Raw genomic sequence first — 13,442 nt, 5'->3', positions numbered from 1 at the left:
TAATACCCCTACTAACACCCCCCTTTGTGCCTCATGCTCACCATGTACCTATCAGTCCCTGTTCCATTTATATTAATGTCTATGGGTACACATAGGTGACACCCTCTTCCCCCACTATATTGCCAGTATCTGGAACCCCAAACCACATGTATTATCACAGCTGTCCCACAGGACACATGTAACTAACACATGAAGGAACACCACAAGCAAACCTGGAGCAGCACAGGCTCACCACCTTGTGATCCCCCCCACCTACACTCTATACCACTACATCAACTAGTGATACCGACAGCTCTTGTCCTGTCTCGCATACAAATCCCAACATCTGACATACCGTCCCTATTGTTCCCCATCCAATTATAACCTACGGGTTATAATACAGTTTAAATGTCACCCCCACTACCTACCTGCTTACTCCTTAGCTATTCACCTCTACTGTACCACACAGGTATGGAATAACTACACCTGCCCCGAATACCTACATGTAACCTATCCAGACCTGTGAAACAGGAATCCTATCTCATTTTAAACTGACCTTTGTCAACAGTCATACCTGACATGTAAATCTGACCTAAGCATGGATAATACTGACAGTTTAACGTAAACTAAGCATGATTAATAGGGGACATAGCTATGTTATGTCTGTTACCCTCTATGCATGTGAACACCCCAGCATTAATTGGGATACGTAGCTGGGGTCAATGTAGAGCTCTACACCCCAGGCCACCGCTGACAAAGGACAAGCAAACAGTCCAAGTATCCCGGTTAACAGATGTGAACAAAATGCACAATGTTGAGCGTGTGTATGTGAGAGCAAGTGGGTGTAAGCCTGTTTGGCCGCCGGTATGCATGTACCACACTGGTGAAGCAATATAGAGGCTAACTGAGTGCAAGACACCACAACCAGAGGGCAGTAATGCTGTGCTTCGTGCAAACAAGTGCATACCCACCTACAAATGTTCTACAGTGCCTTAGTCACCCTGTAGCCAACAGCTGTTGTTTTGGCCATTAACAAAATAATCTGCACTGCCAGTTTGCAAACCACTGACCGTGCACACTATTGTAGACGTGAGTTCCACTAAGCCATGGTGGATACACATTCAGCTGCTGTGATCACAAACACATCATCAAGCACAGGCATCCGACAGTACATGAAATGTATATAAGTGTGTAGATGAATACCAGAACACGTGTCCATTGCTCAACCACAGTAGTATGAGCAGTCTATGTGCAGCATGGAACAGTGCCTGTCTAATCATACTGTGTGAACAGTAGACCTGCATAATGCCGAAGGGAATAATGATATATGGTGCACACCGTGGGGGCGTGTGAGCATGCTACATGCACGATATGTCACACCTGAGGCGTTGGTTCCGTGGAACCGGGAGATATGGCTGGCCAGGTGTGTGAAGAAACCGCTGCTACACAATACCCTGGCAGGATGCTACTAGTGGGAGAAACACTGTAGACCAGCTAGGTCTACTCTTGACACAACAACAGGTCCGTCCCTGGCGGGATGAACCAACAGTTGTGGGTCACATTGATGTCACCAGCAGTATTGGAGGAGGATCAAGGGAAGGCTGGTATGTACATGGACTAAACGGATGAAGACCCTACAGACTTTTGGGTGGGGACAGTATACTGGAGGTGTACCAAGACGTGCAGAGGGGGAAATGTGTGGTATGGCAGGGCTAGCAACCGGAGAATGGATGGATGCTGTGTACGTGGAGCTCGGGGGCCGGGAGAAGGGAACATAGGTATGTCATTATGGTAGACATATGCAAACAAAGCTAAACAGCAATAGTGTAGTGGCCAGAGCATCCGCCTAACGCCCACGCATTCCCGGGTCGAGTCCCACTGCAGCACATCCTATTTTCTATGTGATATCCATATGTTAACTTTGTTGTGCTGTATAACCTACTAAGTAGCATTTATATTTGCACAGGAGTAATGCCTTAAATGCACATGTGAAGTGTCATAATGACTAAGGCACTAGTAAGCATGTGTATGCACATAACAGCAGTAGTACTCATGGATAGGCAGTTGTAAGTGTGCGTACGTGTATTCACGTGGGGGTAAGCATTTCCTACATAGATTGAGCTAAGCAGATGCTAGCTGAATGTAAGGAAATGCAACCCGAGCATAGCATTGCTTAGCTCTGTGAAAACCCACGCACACCCGCGTACGACCGCTCAAATGTCCCTAACTCACACTGTATCCGACAGCTGGTATTCTGCCCTGAAACACAATATGTAGCTTCTGGAAGGCCCACACCTGGGATGCTGCACATCATACACTACGTGATTTACCATTAAACCATGACAGATGACCATTACCACTCATTCCACATGCATATCATCCAGCACAATCAGTCAACAACACAGGGAATGTATAATAACACACCACACAAACTCTTAATGCATGAATCCCGGACATAGTGCGCCATAATGTGGGTACATATAGGAATATCAGTCATATCCTGCTCTAATATATGTCAAACGTTTCAGGTTACACAGTTATATGTGGTAGAACACGGATATTGCTTGAGATGATACGTCTGAAACACATACATGTCGGCATGAATGACTGACCTTAGTCCTAAGGTCATCCATGTCAATTGCCAAGAGAATGAGATACAGGCCACACATATAGGTCGAACATGCATGGACATATGGACAGCTATACATCTGTAAATGTAGAGAGATAGACAGCTATAGTTTTATATATATATATATATATATATATATATATATATATATATATATATATATATATATATGTGTGTGTGTGTATGTATGACTCACAAATAACCATATAACAGCAATCGTACATAGATAGATTAATATGTTCAGTGTATATATCCATATATATATATATATATATATATATATATATATATATATATATATATATATATATATATATATAATCTCCATACATACATACACACACACACACATATATATATATATATATATATATATATGTATATATAAATACACATACATAGCTAGAGCTATATCAATGTCCAGTTATATCCCTCTATATATGGGGGTGTAACATATATGCTTATGCAGATATACATAAAAAAAAAAATATATATATATATATATATATATATATATATATATATATATATATATATATATATATATATATATATATGTATATAGGTATGTCTATACAGACATGTGTATATGATTTCCACATGGGAACTGACTCCTGGCCCACTCCGTGCTACATAACAGACCATGAGCACAGTTAATGGGGTTGGGGGCACAAATGAGGGACACCTGGTAATTACTGCTTGTGTAACCCCCCCCCCCAGCCCTAACAGATATGCTGTGCAATCCAATAGCTGGCGCATGCAGTACTTGACAGCAGGACCCACCACAACACAGCTACAATGCCCCAACAGTTACCCATGTGACCTGTACATGTCAGGCCAATATCTGTAACATATCATGCAGATACTCCATTGTACCACATGGGATGTACTGTGTTGAAGGGCTACACATTACAACGGTACAGATATGCACACACATCCATACATTGACAATCATGTGCAGGTATATATATATATATATATATATATATATATATATATATATAAATATATAGGATATATGGGTACATACACATATACACAGACAAAGGGTATTAGTAGCCATACATATGTAGCAGTAGTGTGGACGTACTGGGTGCAATGTATATCCCCAGCCACAAGCCCTATAACCAGTACCTGTGACATGTGTGGTGTGGCAACTAGCCTCACAAAGGGGATACTTACATTGCACATATACCCACTCACAATTCAAAGGACATGGCATGACACACAGGTATGTATACACAGACAACCTTTATTGTGTACCATACAATAATGTATGCCATTACTGACAGCACATGGATGTTGATGTATATAACCAGTGATGGATGCAAGGACCACACAAAACAGTAGATGCAGACAGTGCAGATATATAACATACTATGGTGTCCAGGCTACGCCCTTCAATTCATACAACAGTTGAAAACAGATTTGCCTGCACAATACATAACAGTCAATAATATCAGATGTAGGTCAGCAGCCTCCAGTTACACCCTGTAGTCAAGCCCTAGGGGGGCATTCTTTACTTGTGGTATTGTCAATGTATCTGTCACATGTATGGTCCCCGGCCAACAAATGTTGTGGGTGTCCAGGCTATGACTGGGATGATAGTAGGAATGCTAGCAGTAGCTAATGGTAGGCCATTACCTAACAGCCCCTACCCGTATCACAGCAGGACAAAGGCTACCATATATGTGGAGGACAAAGGCAGGAATGCAGGGCCATGCCTGCAATATTGCAGTTACACACCCTGGAACATGCTGGTGTTACAGGATGTGTTGCGACATACCCTAATGCAGGAATAAGACATCAGGTACACAAATGGATATAGCCATGTACTGCTAGCATGCAACACACACACTGCCAGTGTAATATCCGATGCAGAACCTGTGTGGTGGACAGACAACACATGAGAGGCACACCTCTGTCCAGCTAGAGGAAAGACCCACAGTAGTGAGTTATGCAGACAGACTGCAGACCAAGGTAAACTAGTATGTACACACACACACACACACACACACACACACACACACACACACACACACACACACACACACACACACACACACACACACACAAACACACACTGTAACACCAGTACTACGCAAAGCATTACACCACTCTACTCACAGTCTGTCTGTATGTCCTGAGCCTCCTACATACTACACTATGCAGTTATTTCAAGTGCCACAGACATTACTGAAGTACATCTTCCCCTAAGGTGTATTTCACAATTAATGACATCAGCAGGACTACCAAAGTAGGGCATTTGTAATGTACTGTGGGTGATTAGCCTATAATGCATTGCTCCATACACAGATACTTAGACAGACACATCACATCTGGAACTGGCATGGATGGAGATGGAACACCACCACAATTCTAAATCACACTACAGCAGTACACAGTTACAGAACATGCTACGGTGATTGCTGGGCTATCACGTTCCCAGAGGTGTACATCTAGGAGAGTGACATCAGCAGCCTTGGCAAAGCAGAGTATTTGTATTGTATGGAGTGTGAATAGCCGAAAAAGCATTGCTCTCTACCCAGTCAGACACACACACAGACTCACGCACAAACAGTTGCCAGGGGTGGGGCTCGAACACCTACCTAACTAGTTTACCACACCACAGCAGTACACAGTTACAGGACATGCTATGATGATTACTGGGCTATCAATTTCCAAGAGGTGTACTTCTAGGTGAGTGACATCAGCAGCCTTGGCAAAGTAGTGTATTTGTATTGTATGGAGTGTGAGTAGCCTAAAATGCATTGCTCTCTACCCAGTCAGCCACACACACACGCACACACACACACACACACACACACACACACACACACACACACACACACACACACACACACACACACAATTGCCAGGGCTGGGGCACAAACACCTACCTAACTAGTTTATCACAGTACAGCGGTACACAGTTACAGGACACACCACGGAGATTACTGAGCTATTAATTTCCTAGAGGTGTACTTCTAGGTGAGTGACATCAGCAGCCTTGCCAAAGTAGAGTATTTGTATTGTATGGAGTGTGAGTAGCCTAAAATGCATTGTTCTCTATACAGTCAGACACACACACAGACTCACACACAGTTGCCAGGGCTGGGGCTTGAACACCTACCTAACTAGTTTGTCACACTACAGCAGTACGCAGTTACAGGAAGTGCCATGGCGATTACTGGGCTATCAATTTCCCAGAGGTGTACTTCTAGATGAGTGACATCAGCAGCCAAAGTAGAGTATTTGTTTTGTATGGAGTGTGAGTAGCCTAAAAAGCATTGCTGTCTACCCAGTCAGACACACACACAGACTCACATGGTTGCCAGGGCTGGGGCTCACAAACTTACCTAACTAGCTTACCACACTACAGCAGTACGCAGTTATAGGATGTGCCACGGTGATTATTGGGCTATCAATTTCCCAGAGGTGTACTTCTAGGTGAGTGACATCAGCAGCCTTGCCAAAGTTTAATATATGTGTTGCACAGTGTGAGTAGCCTAACAAGCATTTCACTCTACACAGTCAGAGGCAGACAGGCACACACACAAACACATACTTACACAATTGACAGGTCTGGGGTTAGTACTACTACCTAACTACTCTGTCACTACAGCAGTACGCAGTTATGGGACACACGATGCATTTTACTGAGCTATAGCTCTCCCAAAGGAGTAATTCACATTGGATGACCTCAGCAGGCTTGTCGTACTACTGCTATGGGGAGGGCAGTGTGTGCATGGGCCATACCCCATTCATGTAGGGGTTGACATGCCACATGCGGGCACACATGGGGTCATATGTCACAGGTGCGTGTATACAGCTACTAGATGGCTGCTTCCTTGTACAGTCTTGTTGCACAGCTGGCACATACACCACATAGTCTGTCATGCTGACAGCTACTGGTGGCTAGTATCCGCAGTGGGTTATATCTTCACCTCCTGTGTTGGGGGCCCATAGGCTGTGTGCCAGTTGGGACAGGCCCGCATGGCTCCTTGTCACAGTCACCCTCTTCCACACATCTATGCTCGTGTGCCTGTGGCTTATTATAGTGTGTTGTCCTTACATATTTATCTGCATTCCTATCCACTGTGTGTGCAAGGCAGGAGTGGTGCATACTGACATGTGTTCACACTGAGAACTGCACTTCCAGATATGTCTGATCCACTGGTATTTGCAGACATGGCCTTCCTGTGTTTAAGTGTGTGAGCATGCCCAGTATGACCTCTCAGTATGTTGTTGACTGACATTGCCTTCATTCCTCTAAGTGTCTGAGCATGCCCAGTATGGCCGTCTGTGTTGCATGTGTGGACCACGTCCAGGTTGTTTGTAGTGGGGTGCTGACCTTTTGTTGTACACCAACGGGTAGCATGCTGTGTCTGCAGGGTGTCCATTGGTCATTTGCCATTGGCTGTTGAAACATTTCTGCATAGTGGGGGGGACACCTGACTATTTCTACTGTTCTACACAGGAGTGGGGGGGGGGGACACCTGACTGTTACTCTATGTGTATGTTGGATGGGGGCCACACCTGACATTTGTACACATTTGCTAGGACTGTACTGGTGAGTCGGGTACTCCATTTCTGTCTGTAGTCTTACCTATCCTGCTGGCTAGGGCTTACCAGTGTAGTCCAGATCCTAGCTTTGTTTACCTACATATTAGTGTCTAACTTCCTAGCCTTCACAACTTACATCTGACTGCCTGGCCTGCTGCGGTCTGTCTGTGTAGGCATGGGGGAGGGGTTAACCATAGGGTACATTCAGAGGCCATAGTACAGCATTTGTTTGTGTTAGTCTTCACCTGTCCTGTTGGCTGAGACTGTTGCTGGGTATGTGATCCTTCCTGACTGGTATGTGTGGCTCTTATGGACACCCCTGTTGCTCAGGCCATTTCCTGCAGTGGGTTTTGTCACCCTGTGTAGTACTGGCTACTATGGTGATGCCAGTATGTGTTACAGATCTCATGCTGCCACTATGGGTGTCTACTCTCTGCTGCCTTGACATCCGCCCACCCAATTCCTTTGCATGTTCATATTCATACCATAGCTACAGGTAAAAACACATTCTACTCCATATGACAATTGGTAGGTTGATTGACTTACCTTGAGGGTGTGCCGGACTTGAAGATGGTGTTGGAGGGCTGCCTATGTTGGATGCACATAGTACACTCCCTATACATGGTTAGGCACAGGTGGTGTCATGTTTGGCATCAATTTTACTGCCTGTGTGAGTTGGAGAGAGGTGTCATTCCCTGGGGCCCTACTGTGTCAGTGCATATGCTATGCGTTGCCTCTTTGCCAAGGCCAGGGCATACTGGGCACACCCCCTTCTGCCTACTGGAGCTGGCTCAGGTTGTTCCTCCTCTGAATCACTCTGTACCTGTACAGGCCTTGGCATTGGTGGGGGGCTGTGTGTCCCTACCCCATACTGTTCATGCTGCAGCTGTTTCCGCAGGATCATATTGTGTAGCATAGCACATGCCATTACTATTTGGGTACATGTAGCTGATGAATACTGCAAGGCTCCACCAGATGTGTCCAGACACCAGAACCATGGCCTGAGCATCCCAAACACATGCTGTATTATATGTCTGGCCTTTGCGTGTGCATCATTATTGTGTTGTTGTTCAGTTGTGTGTGCATTTCTGATGGGTGTCATCAGCCACGGCTCCAGTGGGTACCCAGCATCCCCTACTAGGTGACCGTAGGGGATGTCCACATCGGCAAATCTGTGGTACAGCTGCTTCAGTTGCCATATGTGTGAATCTCATAGCTTCCAGGGCAGCCAGCTCACACATTCAGTATAATGCCCTGGGCATCACATACGACCTGGCAGTTGATGTAGGTGATGCCCCTGCAGTTGATGTAGGCCCTACCCTGCTCACCGGGTGGTGCTTTGATGCATACGTGCATGCAGTCTATAGCACCCACTACCCCAGGGTAGTTAGCTGTTTTGTGGAAGAGACGCATATTGCAGGTCAACACCTCACGTGTGTTGAGGAAATATACGTGCTCACTGGCATGTGCTGACATGGCATCCAGGAATTGTTGGAATACTCTGGATGCTGATGCCTGTGAGATGCCCATGATATCCCCAGTTGTAGTTTGGGAGGTACCTGTGGCTAGTATATCTAGGCCTACACACACCTTGGTATACACTGGGATGGGTTCCACTCGGCCAGTGTGGTGTGTCAGGTGTGTCCTCCACAGCTCAACTATTTGCTGTAGGAGGTCTCTGTCCACCCTATAATGCTCCACTATCTCGAGCTCATGTAGCCCCTGGTAAGTTACCCTGGGTCTGTGCACTCTTCTCTGTCTCCTCACTGTGAGTTGTTTGGCAGCATTGACATCCTCAGTACCCTCAGCCTCTTGCACATTTTTTTCTATGTTGCTTGCTGCAGCCCTTTTCATTTGTAGGTTTGGTTTTAAACTTTCCCCGCTTGTATACACCGGCGGTGTAGAGTGTGGAAAAACCAGGGGGGTAGATGTTTGCTTGGTTTATAGTGATGTTCTGGCCTGGGCTGGTCTGCTTCCTGTGTGATTAGCTGATTCTGATAAATTTCACCTGGCAGCTCAGCTAGGTCTCCTTGATTACCTTCCTACTGCTGTTTTCCCTTCCCATTGCCTCCCTGTTTAGACCCGTGTGAGCGCTGAATGAACGGAGTGCTCAAATGTGCACAGAGCTGCTTTTTCCTGGTTTAACTTCCTTTTTCTTCCTGTACAACCCAGTGCACTGCGTGCAGACATGCTTACACTTTGTAAAGAGTGCTAGGCAGGTTTAGACACACCCCTAGCTTAGCTGTGCTATGCTAGGAGCAATCTCGAGCCAAAAGTCTCCAATCCACTTACAGTATGCCTGACACAAACCCCCATGATGTCACCTATATTCTAGTCTTGCACCCAGCTATTTATACTCTTACACTTTTGGGACCTGTCTCACACCATGGGAAACTCTGGGATTCACTAACCCTTCCCTCATTTGCATAGGATTGCCTGCTAATGCATAGCTAAATGTCCCACACTGAGCCTCCCCTCTTAGCAACCATTACGCTCTGGCCAGGTTGTCTTCTGATTGCCATTGACTTGCATGGCAGAATACTGATTTTAGTTAGAATGCATATTTTAGGTTTATTTATTTATTTCCCCCGATCCCATTTGTGCGTCGCTGCCCTATGCTTAACCAGGCGAGATTGGCGAAGATGAAATTTAACGTTGTTTATTTTTTTTCTTTTACATTTTGTAATGCCAATGGCCTTCTACATGGACATTGGCATGCTTCCTCAATGATATGCAGCCTTTATTTGGAGCTGTCATGGCCCCGTTTTGCAGATTGCTGAACTGTACTCGGTTACTAACCGAGTACATTTCTGCACACTGCACTCGTCCTGCACGGACGGCTGCCAGCTTCCTGTATTGCATATTACCCTCATTTGCATGGTTTTCACCTGCAAATGAGGGTAATTTGCATACAGGAGCTCAGTCCATGCAGGATTAGCCTAAGAGCTCACGTGCACTTCCCGGGAGCTCGTTCCTGGATCGCACTTCGGCCATATTGCCGAAAATAGCTCTTAAACTAATCCTGCATGCTATAAAGGGCTTAGTAAATCCGGGGAACTGTCACTCACATATCACTACTCCCTCACAAACTTCAAAATCAAACAAACTGCCACCATTTTGAAAAGCTGTTATGCATGGAAAAGCTGTCAAATAAAAACTCAAAAAAAATTGACAAAAAAAAAATACAAATGTGAGATTCCCCCAACTCAAATACATTACTATGTTTGCATGAAAACAACAAATATAGAACAAGACAGGAATCAGGATTGTAGAAAAAATTAAATACAGTTTACAACAATAAAAGGACCAAAAAGTTAACAACCAAAGACAAAAAAAAAAAAAATACAACTTGTGATGAAGGTGACCACATAGACCCCACAAACAGGAAATGGAGCAGTGTAGGAAGACATTAATGTGGTTCTACGCAATACAATAAGTCTAAACAAAAAATGCCCAAACTTGAGGTTCTCCTACAACTTGAACACATTCATATATGTGTAGTTACGGAGACATGGTTTGAGAACAATGAAAGCACTCCCTCTTTTCCAAGTTATGGTGCCTATCATGTCTTTGGACCTACTGGGCTTTGTAGGGGAGTATGGGTATTTGTTAACGATATCATCATCCAAAAGGATAACCAGAGAGGGGCAAAGAGGACATTCTCCTCAGGTGCAAGGTGTTGGGGGGGCATGAGTGGCAGATCTGTTTTTTTTTTTTTTCCAATTTAATGCTCCCCATGTAAATATGAGGGTAAAGAACAGAGATGGAGGGCTTTAAGACCTGGGGACCTAGTACTATAATGGAAAATGTACCTTTTTTTTGGTCTCACATAGAGCTTGCAGATGTTAGGGATGTAGCGCTCCTCCTTAGGAATGAAGGAAGTAACACCAGATTTGAAAATTGACTTTTTTATTACTGCTGTCGTGCAAAGTAAGAGGGCATGAGGTGGTGGGGCATTAGGACATGGCACTTCTCATCCTAGGCGGGTCTTTTCTTTTCTTTTTTTTTTTTTTTGGTCCTCAACCTAGAGTTTAGGGGCACCAGGCCAGAGGAGTGGCACTGGGCACCAAATGAGTTAGCTGTTACTCTTTTATCTCCTCACAACAGACCCCCCCCAAGATACCACATTTGAAGTGCTATATGTCCAAATCACCATAAACAACAATAATTACATTATAGCTAGTTGCAGAACACCCTCTAAGTCTCCTTCTGAGCTTAATAGCTATCTTAAGACATTAACTGAAAATTCTAATTAAATCACATACTTTTCTACTAGGGGGCTTCAACTATCCATCAATAAATTGGATGACCTACACTGCCAATGGTCAGCTTACCTAGTGATTCATTCACATTATAAATACTAACGTTCCTTTACATAGGTTCATAGGTTCATAGGTTCATACTAGGCTATCTGCCCAAGGGCATTCCTATCATTTTTCTGTGCCTCTGTCAAGCAGTGACACTGAAGTAATATCTCCCATCCATTGGTCAAGATTCCTCTTGAACCTCACATGTACCGGGATTTTGTTCCACAGCATAGGGAGTCTCTGGGTGATGAATCTGTCTTGTGGTTCTGAGGGATCTGAAGCATATTCATCAAATCTGGGTTTGACATGGCCTTATATGTCAGTATGAGACTGAATAGAGCTGGAGTTCTTTCAGTCGGGCAGCATAAGACATATTTTTGAGACCCTTTATCCGCATCAGGTGTCTGGTCAGATACATTCCGAATAATTAACTATCTGACTATAGGCCCCAGTATCTTTGATCTAGTCCTCATAAATGTGGCCACTTCTTACACATCTCCATAGATATCATTCTGCCTTGTTAAATCAGATTATAAATTAATGATCTTTTTCTTTAAGTCTGATGGCACTTTCTCTGTAACTGTTTCTTTGCTTAGGGACTTCTCAAAAAGAAACCTTCAGTTAATTGATAACCTCAGTAAATTCTGCAGTAGTCCTCATCCGATGGAAACTATTGCTAAAGCTGATGCCTCTAACTTCTACTCCTATTTAAATACTGTATGATAAGGAAGTTCCTGTCTGTACCAATTGCAATGAGAATTTTCAAAATAACCCCACCATGGTGGAATACTTGTATAAATAAATTGTATTACAAGAGGAAGAAATTGCTTAAAGCTTATAAAAGATCTCATTCTGTCTCCCTTAAGTGCATGCTTAAGCAAACTAGTAAAAAGCTTAAAGGACCCATTAGGATGCTCAAAGTTGAATATGAGCTTAAAATAGCCATGAAAACCAAAATAACTAGAAATATTTGTTTAACTATATCAGGAGGTAAATAAACAGCAATAAACAGCATCCAGCCATGCTCAGAGCTAGTCCACAATAATATTGCATACTCTCTAACCCAAAGGAAATAACTAATATCTTAGATGACAAATTTAGTGCAACCTTTTCACCACCCACTGTTACAGCTATTCCACAGATTCCATAATCCTAACCACACCCTTCAATGACTATGGAACAAGTTCACTTAGGCTTCCCAAAAGCTAAGAACAACTCATCCATGGGTCCTAATAATATAACTGGTTGCCTGATTATCACTGTCAAATATGGCCTATCTGAGCCCATACTTAACATCTTTAATCTAAGCCTCTCCACTGGCTACATTCCTAAAACCTAGAAAACAGCTACTGTAATGCTCTTATGCAAGGGAGGCCCAACCACAGACCTTGGTAACTATAGACCTATTAGTCTCACTAGTCTTATAAGCAAAGGTATATACAATATTATTTCAGACCATGTCATTAATCTGGACATTGAAAATTTCCTAACCCTGGACACTCACCAATTCAACTTAGTCAAACAAATGTCCTGCCTCTTTAACCTCATTAATTCCTTGGAAAATGCAACCAAAGCAATGGATAGTGGTTATGCAATACATATAGTACACTTTTCATTGTTAGGTGGATATCTAACTCCCTGTCCACCAGAACCCATGTAGTTAGAGTCACACATATCACTTCTGAAAGCAAAAAGGTTACCAGTGATATACCACAGGGCTCAGTGTTAGACTTTCTCTCATTGGACATTAATCTTTCATCCCCCAGGCCAACACTCTTGGCTTATGGTTATTTAAGTTTGCAGATGACTGTAAACCTGGTGCTGTTGTTCAATCTTCCACTGACTTACAGTTGTTCCAACATGGGTTACACCATGTTAACAAGTGGTAAAAGGACAATGGTCTTAAATTAAATGTGAAGAAATGTAACATATTTCATTTCGGAAAACAAAACATTTTCACA

The sequence above is a fragment of the Protopterus annectens genome, chromosome 2.part2 (assembly GCF_019279795.1).
Source record: "Protopterus annectens isolate FY-2018-M chromosome 2.part2, PAN1.0, whole genome shotgun sequence".
NCBI classification, from domain to species: Eukaryota; Metazoa; Chordata; order Ceratodontiformes; family Protopteridae; genus Protopterus; species Protopterus annectens.
This window is presented reverse-complemented; position numbering follows the sequence as displayed.